The sequence below is a fragment of the Anas acuta genome, chromosome 4 (assembly GCF_963932015.1).
Source record: "Anas acuta chromosome 4, bAnaAcu1.1, whole genome shotgun sequence".
Classification (NCBI taxonomy): Eukaryota; Metazoa; Chordata; class Aves; order Anseriformes; family Anatidae; genus Anas; species Anas acuta.
Window position 1 is genome coordinate 55,564,768 of NC_088982.1, and position 13,014 is coordinate 55,577,781.

At 49.8% G+C, this 13,014-nt stretch overlaps 2 long non-coding RNA genes across 2 annotated transcripts in view; both read right to left on the minus strand.

The window, feature by feature from the left end:
• Window positions 1–13,014, minus strand: part of LOC137856212 (uncharacterized) — a 128,359-nt gene that overhangs the window by 12,394 nt on the left and 102,951 nt on the right. The gene's annotated exons all lie outside the window — the stretch shown is intronic.
• Window positions 1,692–3,615, minus strand: LOC137856208 (uncharacterized). Its single transcript, XR_011096281.1, has 2 exons — window positions 2,728–3,615; window positions 1,692–2,168 (listed from the first exon to the last, which is right to left on the minus strand). It is a non-coding gene; the product is annotated as an uncharacterized lncRNA (long non-coding RNA).

A 13,014-nucleotide genomic window follows, 5' to 3' on the forward strand; every position in this document is an offset into this window, starting at 1 on the left:
ATAAAGAATATAGCAATCAGAATCACTTTTCTTGGCATTAATGTTATTTAAATCTGCTTTTCTGAGATGTCTTCCTTATGCAGGACTTTTCAAAATCTAGCCCCGTGACCTCTGACTACACTATTTACTTCCGCTGCCTATAAGCTATCACGTATAAATGCCAGGATCCAGATCCTCACTCACTGTTCAGGTCAAGGACTGGGCTGAAGGTCTGGGCTTTGATTTGGTTACATGCCCACATTGCTGTTTCCTGGCAGGTCATGGCAAGAAGATTGGCTGGCTTGTGGGAGCTTATGTACACGTGGCTTTTAGGCTGCAGCCAAAGTGTTCCTCTAGCTCTGGAAGTCTGAAGAGGGTTGCAGTCTCCAAGCTCAGATACAACCACGTGTTAGCCTGGCGCAACTGATTTTTGTGTTCCTTACACTGGCTCTTCCTTCACCTCCTCTTCAGAGGCAAGGACACACATCTCTTTTGTGCTCCTTCGTTAGTAAACAAACCAGGATAGATTAAAGCCTGTTTCTTCAAGTCAGTAAGATACTGGGCTACAGAGATGGCAAAGGGCCTAGAGGGGAAGACATATGAGGAGCGGCTGAGGTCACTGGGCCTGTTCAGCCTGGAAACGAGGTGGCTGAGGGGAGACCTCGTCGCAGTCTACAGCTTCCTTGCGAGGGGGAGTGGACGGGCAGGTACTGATCTATTCTCTTCAGTCCCCAGTGATAGGACCCAAGGGAATGGCGTCAACCTGAGGCAGGGGAGGCTTAGGCTAGACATCAGGAAGAGGCTCCTCACTGAGACGGTTGTCGCACACTGGAACAGGCTCCCCAGGGAAGTAGTCACTGCACCAAGCCTGTCGGCATTTAAGAAGCATTTGGACTGTGCACTTAGTCACATGGTCTGAATTTTTGGGTAGACGTGTGTGGTGCCAGGAGTTGGCAATGATCCTTAGGGGACCATTCCAACTCGGGATAATCTATGATTCTATACCCGCCTTTGGTTTCAGTGAGAATTCAGGCCCTGAAAACAACCGAAGTTTCTTCTGTATGGTGTTTTTTTCTGAATAGGATAACTTCATTTCCCTTTTGAAGACTTACAGGGATGTAGTAACAAAAGCAAAGGCAGAAAACAGCACCTGAGGCACAGGCTACTTTTCAGCCTGCAGCAGACTATAGGTATTGTTATAAATGACTGAGTCCCAAATAGGACTATAATCAAAGTTTACAATTTATTGAAGGAATAGAGGTAAGCAAACAGTGCTGGGTGCGCCGGGAATCTCTGCTCCACCAAGATGCACACCAGTTGCACCAAGCAGCTGATTTTTATGCTCCTAGGCTAACACATATTCATTACTGCTTCTAAAAAAAAACAGGGTGATTATAATTAGTTTCCGGAATCCAAACCCTCCTACTGGAGCATGCGTACCAGTCTCCGGTGGTCCCTCTGGGGGTCTCTCATGCTGAAGGCTCATAGTCTTCCTCCCTCTGGTCCTTCTCCTTTGTCCAGCTTGGCTGTAAGAGACTTGTGCAGCATCCCCTGCAAGCTTTCTCTTTTAGTCGTTCTTCAGCTTTCCCCGTCTCCTTAGTCTCCTGGCCAGATACCAGAGACTTGCATAGTGTCCCATGCAATAGTCATAATAGTTAGCAGCTATTCTGAACCCCCCCAGATATCAGAGACTTCAAGTAAAAGCCTACAAATACATTTCCCTTCAAGCTCTCTATTGACACAAATTGCTAAAACATTCCTTTGCAAGGTACAAGAACTACATACATGTACATTAACCACTCTGTTTTTCTTAGACTTGTGCTTATAGAAGGGTCTGTAGGACAGAAGGTCACATTCATCATACCATGCAGCCCTAGCATTGTTCCATACTGCCACGGATCAGATGAACACATTTCACACCACTGTCACTGTTGAAGACAGGGAAAAACTTCTGAGCTCTCCCATAGGATTGTCTGAGGGCTCCTCAGAGAAGGTAGCATTCCCAATCCCCTGTCCAGTATCTTCTTCTTGCATCCCCCCAGGGTAACTGTACCTGCTGCTTCCCTAAAATGCCTGTACACCAGTGCATGGAGCATGGGAAATAAACATGATGAGCTCAAGATCTGTGTTCGGTTGTGGGGCCACGATCTCGTTGCGATCACTGAGACATGGTGGGACAGCTCACATGACTGGAACGCAGTCAAGATGTGGATCAAACATGTTCTCTTTAGGAGAGGCAGGCTGGGGAAGCGAGGGGGTGGGGTTGCCCTTTATGTGAGGGAGCAATTAGAGTGTACCCAGCTCCAGCTGGGGGAGGGTGATAGACAGGTGGAGAGCTTGTGGGTAAGAATTAAGGGGTGGGCTGGTATGGGAGACATGGTGGTGGGGATCTACTACAGGTCTCCAGATCAGGAGGAGGAAGTAGACAAGGCCTTCTACGAGCAGCTGCTAATAGCCTCACAATCACGAGCACTGGTCCACTTGTCTGGGTAATTCAAGTCCCCCATCTGCTGGGTAAGCGATTCGAACAAGCAAAAGAAATCCAAACGGTTGCTACAATGCGTTGAGGGGACCAGGAACTGGGGACCAGGAACTGGGGACCAGGAACTGGGGACCAGGAACTGGATCTGTTATCCATGATCACGTGACAAAAACTTTAAAGAAACTCAAGTTCCATGTTACAGACACGGTCAAAGAAGTTCTCAAGCTCCCCAACCCATGTCAAATTTTTAACCCAGGAACACTTACCTGCCAGCTTCTGAATTTTATTTACTACCAAACAACTTCATGGGGAAGTAGCACCACCAGGGTTTTCCAATTCTGAGTAGTCACCACCAATGTTACTAGCTCATAGAGTGTCCCAAACTATTTCACAGAGATTGTAGAAAATACAAGGAAAAAGCAGCCTATTTAGGAACGCTGATTCCCTTTCATGAGGACAGTAGAAAAGCACCCTAAGTAACCTGAACCTCATACTCCCCTAGAGTGGCAAGTCTTCCCATACTCCTCATGCTTCCTTTATAGCAAACGTCAAATGATCCCCACCTGGCAGATTTCACTTCACATGTGTGGAGTCATGAGACCTTGTGGAATAGGCTCATCAACCTAGGTTTCAATGTTTAAGGTTCAATTGCTCCTTATCGCTAATAGAAATAACCTGGCTTAGTGGTTAGAGTTGACCTAATGAATTAAATACAAAAGGCACGTAAGGCTCATATTTCTGCTAGTCATTCTGTGAGGAAAATTAGTACAGAGCCTGTTAAAATAAGATCAATAAACTTAAATAAAATAAAAAAGAAAATGACCTAAAAGGCAAAATTGCCGTCATAGATTTTCATCTGTCTAGTCATGACAGATAAAGAATATAGCAATCAGAAAGACTTTGCTTGACATTAATGTTGCTTAAATTTGCCTTTCTGAGATCTCTTCTTTATGCCGGACTTTTCAAAATCTAGTGCCATGACCTCCAACTGCAGTATTTACTTTGGCTGCACATAAACTATCACGTATAAATGCCAGGATACGGATCCTCACTCCCTGTTCAGGTCAAGGACCGGGCTGAAAGTTTTGGCTTCAATTTGGTTACATGACTACATTGCTGTTGTCATGGTTTCCCCTAGCCGGCAGCTAAGCACCACACAGCCGTTCGCACAGCTGTTCATTCACTCAAGGCTTGTTGGAGCTGTGCCAGGGCGAACAATGGCAAGGCGGGGGGATTAGGCAATGGCCCAGCTGAAGTGCATCTACACCAATGCACGCAGCATGGGTAACAAACAGGAGGAGCTGGAAGCCATCGTGCGGCAGGCAGGCTACGACTTGGTTGCCATCATGGAGATGTGGTAGGACCAGTCTCATGACTGGAGTGCTGCAATGCCTGGCTATAAGCTCTTCAGAAGGGACAGGCAGCACAGAAGGGGTGGTGGTGTGGCTCTCTATATTAGGGAATCTTTCGATGTTGTGGAACTCGAGGCTGGGAATGATAAGGTTGAGTCCCTTTGGGTTAGGATCGGCGGGAAGGCCAACAATGCATGCATCCTGGTGGAGATCTGTTATAGACCGCCGAACCAGGATGAGGAGATGGATGAGGAGTTCTACAGGCAGCTGACAGAAGTTGCAAAATCATTGGCGCTTGTTCTTGTGGGGGACTTCAACTTCCCTGACATATCCTGGAAGCACAACACAGCCCAGAGAAAGCAGTCTAGGAGGTTTCTGGAGAGCGTGGAAGATAGCTTTCTGATGCAGCTGGTGAGCAAGCCTACCAGGGGAGGTGCCCCGCTAGACCTTCTCTTCACAAACAGAGAAGGACTGGTGGGAGATGCGGTGGTAAGAAGCTGTCTTGGGCAGAGTGATCATGAAATGGTGGAGTTCTCCATTCTTGGTGAGGCCAGGAAGGGGACCAGTAACACCGCTGTATTGGACTTCCAGAGGGCTGACTTTGAGCTCCTCAGGACACTGGTTGGTAGAGTCCCTTTGGAGGCCGTTCTGAAGGGCAGAGGAGGCCAGGAAGTTTGGGTGCTCTTAAAGAAGGAAATCTTAATGGCGCAGGAGCGGTCTGTCCCCACGTGCCCAAAGACAAGCTGGCATGGAAGAAGACCAGCCTGGCTCAACAGAGAGTTTAGCTTGAGCTTAGGCGAAAAAGGAGGGTTTATAATCTTCGGAAAAAAGGGCGGGCCACTGAGAAGGACTATAAGGATGTTACAAGGCTGTGCAGGGACAAAATTAGAAAGGCCAAAGCTCATCTGGAGCTCAATCTGGCCACTGCCGTTAAAGACAACAAAAAATGTTTTTACAAATACAGCAACGCAAAACGGAGGACTAAGGAGAATCTCCATCCTTTACTGGATGCAAGGGGAAACCTTGTTAAAAAAGATGAGGAAAAGGCAGAGGTGCTTCTTTGCCTCAGTCTTTAGTGGCAATACCGGTTGTTCTCTGGATACCCAGTACCCTGAGCTGGCGGAAGGGGATGGGGAGCAGGATGTGGCCCTCACTACCCATGAAGAAATGGTTGGTGACCTGCTACGGCACTTGGATGTGTGCAAGTCGATGGGGCCGGATGGGATCCACCCGAGGGTACTGAGAGAACTGGCAGAGGAGCTGGCCAAGCCGCTTTCCATCATTTATCTGCAGTCCTGGCTATCGGGGGATGTCCCAGTTGACTGGTGGCTAGCAAACATGACGCCCATCTACAAGAAGGGCCGGAGGGCAGACCCGGGAAACTATAGGCCTGTCAGTTTGACCTCAGTGCCAGGAAAGCTCACGGAGCAGATTATCTTGATAGTCATCACATGGCACTTACAGGGCAAGCAGGCGATCAGGCCCAGTCAGCATGGGTTTATGAAAGGCAGATCCTGTTTGACGAACCTGATCTCCTTCTATGACAAAGTGATGTGCTTGGTGGATGAGGGAAAGGCTGTGGATGTGGTCTACCTTGACTTCAGCAAGGCTTTTGACACCGTCTCCCACAGCATTCTCCTCAAGAAATTGGCTGCTCTTGGCTTGGACTGGCGCACGCTTCGTTGGGTTAGAAACTGGCTGGATAGCTGGGCTCAAAGAGTCGTGGTAAATGGAGTCAAGTCCAGTTGGAGGCCGGTCACTAGTGGTGTTCCCCAGGGCTTGGTGCTGGGGCCGGTCCTCTTTAATATCTTCATCGATGATCTGGATGAGGGCATTGAGTGTACCCTCAGTAAGTTCGCAGATGACACCAAGTTAGGTGCGTGTGTCAATCTGCTCAAGGGTAGGAAGGCTCTGCAGGAGGATCTGGATAGGCTGGACCAATGGGCTGAGGTCAACTGCATGAAGTTCAACAAGGCCAAGCGCTGGGTCCTGCACCTGGGGTGCAATAACCCCAAGCAGAGCTATGGGCTGGGAGAGGAATGGTTGGAAAGCTGCCTGGCGGAGAAGGACCTGGGAGTGATGGTTGATAGTCGGCTGAATATGAGCCAGCAGTGTGCTCAGGTGGCCAAGAAGGCCAACAGCATCCTGGCTTGTATAAGAAGCAGTGTGGCCAGCAGGGCTAGGGAGGTGATCGTCCCCCTGTACTCGGCTCTGGTGAGGCCGCACCTCGAGTATTGTGTTCAGTTTTGGGCCCCTCGCTACAAGAAGGACATCGAGGTGCTTGAGCGAGTCCAGAGAAGGGCAACGAAGCTGGTGAGGGGTCTGGAGAACAAGTCCTACAAGGAGCGGCTGAGGGAGCTGGGCTTGTTCAGCCTGGAGAAAAGGAGGCTCAGGGGCGACCTTATTGCTCTTTACAGATACCTTAAAGGAGGCTGTAGTGAGGTGGGGGTTGGCCTGTTCTCCCACGTGCCTGGTGACAGGACGAGGGGGAATGGGCTAAAGTTGCCCCAGGGGAGTTTTAGGTTGGATCTTAGGAAGAACTTCTTCACCGAAAGGGTTGTTAGACATTGGAACGGGCTGCCCAGGGAAGTGGTGGAGTCACCATCCCTGGAGGTCTTTAAAAGACGTTTAGATGTAGAGCTTAGGGATATGGTTTAGTGGAGGACTTGTTAGTGTTAGGTCAGAGGCTGGACTAGATGATCTTCAGGTCTCTTCCAACCTAGAAATTCTGTGATTCTGTGATTCTGTAATCTCTGCTATGCTGGCCTGTTCTATGTGGCTCTTTGTAGATCCTCTACGTTATAAAACCTTTCAGAGCAGCAGTCAGTATGGACAGTCTTCATGTTGTTGTTGTTTTTTTTAATTATTCCCTTGAATCAGACTATGGGTGCTCTTGCTTAATTCTTTACATATCTCAGATATTTTCATCATCCTACTGGGTGACTGTAACACACAGGTGCTGTCAAACACTCCAATGAATCTTACAGCTATGCTTCGTATTTAATATTTTCATAAATAATTTTTCCTCAAAGACATTCAGATATCCACCTTTGGTAGATTTCCAGATTTTGTATCCACACATTAAGATGCAAATTACTCTCCCTCTCTCTCCTTAGAGCAATCTCCTAATGCTTCTTTTCATAACATTGTCAGTTTTAAACTTCTGAATGTTCAGTTTTGCAATACTAATGACCATCTTTGGTAGAATACGCAAAATAGAGTAATCTGCTGTTAGCACCGCTGGCATCAGTTGTATTATTCTTGCTCTTTGTGAGTACAGTGATGAATAGAAATAGGCCCAATGCACACAAGAATAGCTTCTCGGGATCCTCTTCTGGACAATCTTCCATGTAATTGTTTCTTTTACAAAGCTTTCAAGACATCCAGAATTTTTTATATGTCTTTCCACTAGATTGGAAGAAATGTAATAATGTTTTTAATAGGTATGTAAGTGAATGAAGCTATGAAAATGAAATGAGGGTAGAAGCAGAAATTGAAGCAATCTTACTACTGTACTGTAGAAAAAAAGACAGTACAGTAGTAAGTTTGCTTGCTTTATCTTATTACGTGGAGAAGAATTAATATATCAAATATACTTACTGGTAGCTCATTTATAGCTAGATGGTCATCAGCTATGGTCTATATGGTGACCTCTACATACTATTTTATGTCCTCTACTTTTATTAACAGGGGATGAATCTGTTTCATAATTGACAAAAATGATGTTTCATCCATGAAGTTTGTAATAAAAATAATATGGCTTCAGGCATCAGCTGACAACTTATTTTCTGAGCACAAGGGAATCATTAATTTTGAGAGACAATCAACTGCTAAATCAATTAAAAAATATAGGTGCTTTCAGTTAGCTTTAATTGTTCATTATCAGAAAAAACTCAAATGCTTGGTGTAGCTGCCTAAGGTACCAGCTAACCAAACCTATGATGAAGTTTTAATAGTTTGCATAAAAGTGAATATGAAATATTTGGGTAAATCTTTTCCAGGAACATATTTATTAGAGCACAGGATGCCATCCCCATCATAGCTACACCCAACCTCTAATAGCCTCCTGATTTTCTTAATTCTACTGAAATTGGAAATACTGAAATGTGTGGTAGCTGCTATCCATCGCATTTATGGTAATGGTTTTCCATAGAGCTGCCTCCCTTTATCTTGTAGCCAACCTCCCTCCATTAGGAAAAACAAAAACAAACAAACAGAAATCCAAAGTAAGAAAGCATTAGCTCATGCCTGTGGGACTTTACCAAGTCCCTGTGAAATCCATTGGCTGTACCTCAGCCTGCTGTACAAGAAATTCGAGTTGCTAGAACTAGTGAAGGAATTTTTCCAAGTATTATTGAAAATCACAATATTCCCCTTAGATTATCACTGACAGAATTTTAAAATATTTACATTATTTATCAGCTCCTGCATCTCCTCAACTAAATGAAAGTTGTAATCAATAAATCATCAATACCTCACTTTTTCTTTCATTCTCTGGGATGTAAATTATGCAGCTTTCCATTGTTCCTATACATATACAGGTAATGCCCAGCCTTTCCAAACCCATCGGAAATAAACTTACTTCTAATCAATAAAGGTGCACCTATCATGGGAGTTGTAAGTACTTCTATATACTGAGTAATGGATATAAATAGCACAGGATAAAATGGCAGAACTTTTTTATGCATTTTACCTCTGCAACCTTACAGCTTCAGAGTAAAGATGAAAAGAATTGGCTCTGATGCTTAGGCAGTTATTAATTTTATTGTGAATTGTGTGCTTATAGCTCTCCTGGCGTATCATGAGAAGTGAGAACGCTCGACATAACAGACACCATTCTACTATAGACAGAGCATGGAGCGGAGCGGGAAGGAGAGGGGAGTTCCGTCAAAAGGTACCTACAAAATGGCGTCAGAGGAGCGTAGAGGAGAGGAGCGTAGAGGAGAGGAGCGTAGAGGAGAGGAGCGTAGAGGAGCGTAGAGGAGAGGAGCGTAGAGGAGCGTAGAGGAGAGAGGAGCGTAGAGGAGAGGGAGCGTAGAGGAGCATAGAGGAGAGGAGCGCAGAGAGAGGAGCGTAGAGGAGAGTAGAGGAGCGTAGAGGAGAGAGGAGCGTAGAGGAGAGGAGCGTAGAGGAGCGTAGAGGAGAGGAGCGTAGAGGAGAGGAGCGTAGAGGAGAGGAGCGTAGAGGAGCGTAGAGGACAGGAGCGTAGAGGAGCGTAGAGGAGCGTAGAGGAGAGGAGCGTAGGGGAGCGTAGAGGAGAGAGAGGAGAGGAGTGGAGTGTAGAGGAGCATAGAGGAGCGTAGAAAAGCGTAGAGGAGAGGAGCGTAGAGGAGCGTAGAGGAGCGTAGAGGAGAGGAGCGTAGAGGAGAGGAGCGTAGAGGAGAGGAGCGTAGAGGAGAGGAGCGTAGAGGAGAGGAGCGTAGAGGAGCGTAGAGGAGCGTAGAGGAGAGGAGCGTAGAGGAGCGTAGAGGAGCGTAGAGGAGCGTAGAGGAGAGAGGAGCGTAGAGCAGAGGAGCGTAGAGGAGCATAGAGGAGAGGAGCGTAGAGGAGAGGAGCGTAGAGGAGAGGAGCGTGGAGGAGCGTAGAGGAGAGGAGCGTAGAGGAGAGGAGCGTAGAGGAGCGTAGAGGAGAGGAGCGTAGAGGAGAGGAGCGTAGAGGCGAGGAGCGTAGAGGCGAGGAGCGTAGAGGCGAGGAGCGTAGAGGAGAGGAGCGTTAGAGGAGAGGAGAGGAGAGGAGCGGAGCGGAGCGGAGTGGAGCGTAGAGGAGAGGAATGTAGAGGAGCATAGAGGAGCATAAAGGAGCGTAGAGGAGAGGAGCGTAGAGGAACGTAGAGGAGCGTAAAGGAGAGAAGCGTAGAGGAGCGTAGAGGAGCGTAGAGGAGAAAAGTGTAGAGGAGCATAGAGGAGCGTACAGGAGCGTAGAGGAGAGGAGCGTAGAGGAGCGTAGGGGAGAGGAGCATAGAGGAGAGGAGCGTAGAGGAACGTAGAGGAGCGTAGAGGAGAGGAGCCTAGAGGAGAGGAGCGCAGAGGAGAGGAGCGTAGAGGAGCGTAGAAAAGCGTAGAGGAGCGTAGAGGAGAGGAGCGTAGAGGAGCTTAGAGGAGAGGAGCGTAGAGGAGTGGAGTGTAGAGGAGCATAGAGGAGCGTAGAAAAGCGTAGAGGAGAGGAGCGTAGAGGAGAGAAGCGTAGAGGAGAGGAGCGTAGAGGAGAATAGAGGAGAAGAGCGTAGAGGAGCGTAGAGGAGAGAGGAGCGTAGAGGAGAGGAGCGTAGAGGAGAGGAGCGTAGAGGAGAGGAGCGTAGAGGAGAGGAGCGTAGAGGAACGTAGAGGAGAGGAGCGTAGAGGAGCGTAGAGGAGCGTAGTGGAGAGGAGCGTAGAGGAGCGTAGAGGAGAGGAGCGTAGAGGAGAGGAACGTAGAGGAGCGTAGAGGAGAGGAGCGTAGAGGAGCGTAGAGGAGAGGAGCGTAGAGGAGAGGAGCGTAGAGGAGAGGAGCGTAGAGGAGCGTAGAGGAGAGGAGCGTAGAGGAGAGGAGCGTAGAGGAGCGTAGAGGAGCGTAGAGGAGCGTAGAGGAGCGTAGAGGAGAGGAGCGTAGAGGCGAGGAGCGTAGAGGCGAGGAGCGTAGAGGCGAGGAGCGTAGAGGAGAGGAGCGTAGAGGAGAGGAGAGGAGAGGAGCGGAGCGGAGCGGAGTGGAGCGTAGAGGAGAGGAATGTAGAGGAGCATAGAGGAGCATAAAGGAGCGTAGAGGAGAGGAGCGTAGAGGAACGTAGAGGAGCGTAAAGGAGAGAAGCGTAGAGGAGCGTAGAGGAGCGTAGAGGAGAAAAGTGTAGAGGAGCATAGAGGAGCGTACAGGAGCGTAGAGGAGAGGAGCGTAGAGGAGCGTAGGGAGAGGAGCATAGAGGAGAGGAGCGTAGAGGAACGTAGAGGAGCGTAGAGGAGAGGAGCCTAGAGGAGAGGAGCGCAGAGGAGAGGAGCGTAGAGGAGCGTAGAAAAGCGTAGAGGAGCGTAGAGGAGAGGAGCGTAGAGGAGCTTAGAGGAGAGGAGCGTAGAGGAGTGGAGTGTAGAGGAGCATAGAGGAGCGTAGAAAAGCGTAGAGGAGAGGAGCGTAGAGGAGAGAAGCGTAGAGGAGAGGAGCGTAGAGGAGAATAGAGGAGAAGAGCGTAGAGGAGCGTAGAGGAGAGAGGAGCGTAGAGGAGAGGAGCGTAGAGGAGAGGAGCGTAGAGGAGAGGAGCGTAGAGGAGAGGAGCGTAGAGGAGCGTAGAGGAGAGGAGCGTAGAGGAGCGTAGAGGAGCGTAGTGGAGAGGAGCGTAGAGGAGCGTAGAGGAGAGGAGCGTAGAGGAGAGGAACGTAGAGGAGCGTAGAGGAGAGGAGCGTAGAGGAGCGTAGAGGAGAGGAGCGTAGAGGAGAGGAGCGTAGAGGAGCGTAGAGGAGAGGAGCGTAGAGGAGAGGAGCGTAGAGGAGCGTAGAGGAGAGGAGCGTAGAGGAGAGGAGCGTAGAGGAGCGTAGAGGGAGCGTAGAGGAGAGGAGCGTAGAGGAGCGTAGAGGAGCGGAGCGGAGAGGAGAGGAATGTAGAGGAGCGTAAAGGAGCGTAAAGGAGTGTAGAGGAGAGGAGCGTAGAGGAGCGTAGAGGAGCGTAGAGGAGAGGAGCGTAGAGGAGCGGAGAGGAGCGGAGAGGAGAGGAGTGTAGAGGAGCATAGAGGAGCGTAAAGGAGCGTAGAGGAGAGGAGCGTAGAGGAGAGGAGCGTAGAGGAGCGTAGAGGAGAGGAGCGTAGAGGAGCGTAGAGGAGAGAGGAGCGTAGAGGAGAGGAGCGTAGAGGAGCGTAGAGGAGAGGAGCGTAGAGGAGAGGAGCGTAGAGGAGAGGAGCGTAGAGGAGCGTAGAGGAGTGTAGAGGAGAGGAGCGTAGCGGAGAGGAGCGTAGAGGAGCGTAGAGGAATGGAGCGTAGAGGAGAGGAGCGTAGAGGAGCGTAGAGGAGCGTAGAGGAGAGGAGCGTAGAGGAGCGTAGAGGAGCGTAGAGGAGCGTATAGGAGCGTATAGGAGAGGAGAGGAGAGGAGAGGAGAGGAGAGGAGAGGAGAGGAGAGGAGAGGAGAGGAGAGGAGAGGAGAGGAGAGGAGAGGAGAGGAGAGGAGAGGAGAGTTCAATCAAAAGGTACCTACAAAATGGCGTCAGCGGCGCAGCGAGGCGAGGTGAGGAACGTTCAGTCAGAAGGGACCTACAAAATGGCGTCAGCGGAGCAGAGCGGAGAGTTCAGTCAGAAGGGACCTACAAAATGGCGTCAGCAGAGTGGAGTGAAGAGAAGAGGTGAGGAGAGGTGAGGACAGTTGAGGCGTGGTGAAGCGAGGAGAGGAGAGTTTAGTCACAGGGGACATACAAAATGGTGCCTGAGGAGTGGAGAGGAGCACAGAGAAGTGGAGAGGAAAGGAGAGGAGAGTTCAGTCAGAAGGGGCCTACAAAATGGCGTCAGAGGAGCTGAGTGGAGCAGAGAGTTGAGGAGAGTGGAGGAGAGTTGAGGCGAGGCGAGGAGAAGAGAATCAGACGGGACCTACAAAATGGTGCCTGAGGAGTGGAGTGCAGTGGAGTGTATAGCAGAGATCAGTCAGAAGGGGCCTACAAAATGCCGCCAGAGGAGCTGAGTGGAGCGGAGAGTTGAGGAGCATTGAGGAGAAGAGAGTTGAGGAGAGGAGAGTTGAGGAGAGTTGAGGAGAGTTGAGAGGGAAGGGGAGGGAAGGGGAGGGGAGGGGAGCGGAGGGGAGGGGAGGGGAGGGGGGGGGGAGGGGAGGGGAGGGGGGGGGGGAGGGGGGGGGAGGGGAGGAAAGGAAAGGAGAGGAGAGGAGAGGAGAGGAGAGGAGAGGAGAGGAGAGGAGAGGAGAGGAGAGGAGAGGAGAGGAGAGGAGAGGAGAGGAGAGGAGAGGAGAGGAGAGGAGAGGAGAGGAGAGGAGAGGAGAGGAGAGGAGAGGAGAGGAGAGGAGAGGAGAGGAGAGGAGAGGAATGGAGAGGAATGTAGAGGAGCATAGAGGAGCGTAAAGGAGCGCAGAGGAGAGGAGCGTAGAGGAGCATAGAGGAGCGTAAAGGAGCGCAGAGGAGAGGAGCGTAGAGGAGCATAGAGGAGCGTAGAGGAGAGGAGCGTAGAGGAGCGTAGAGGAGCGTAGAGGAGCGTAGAGGAGAGGAGTGTAGAGGAGCATAGAGGAGAGGAGCGTAGAGGAGAGGA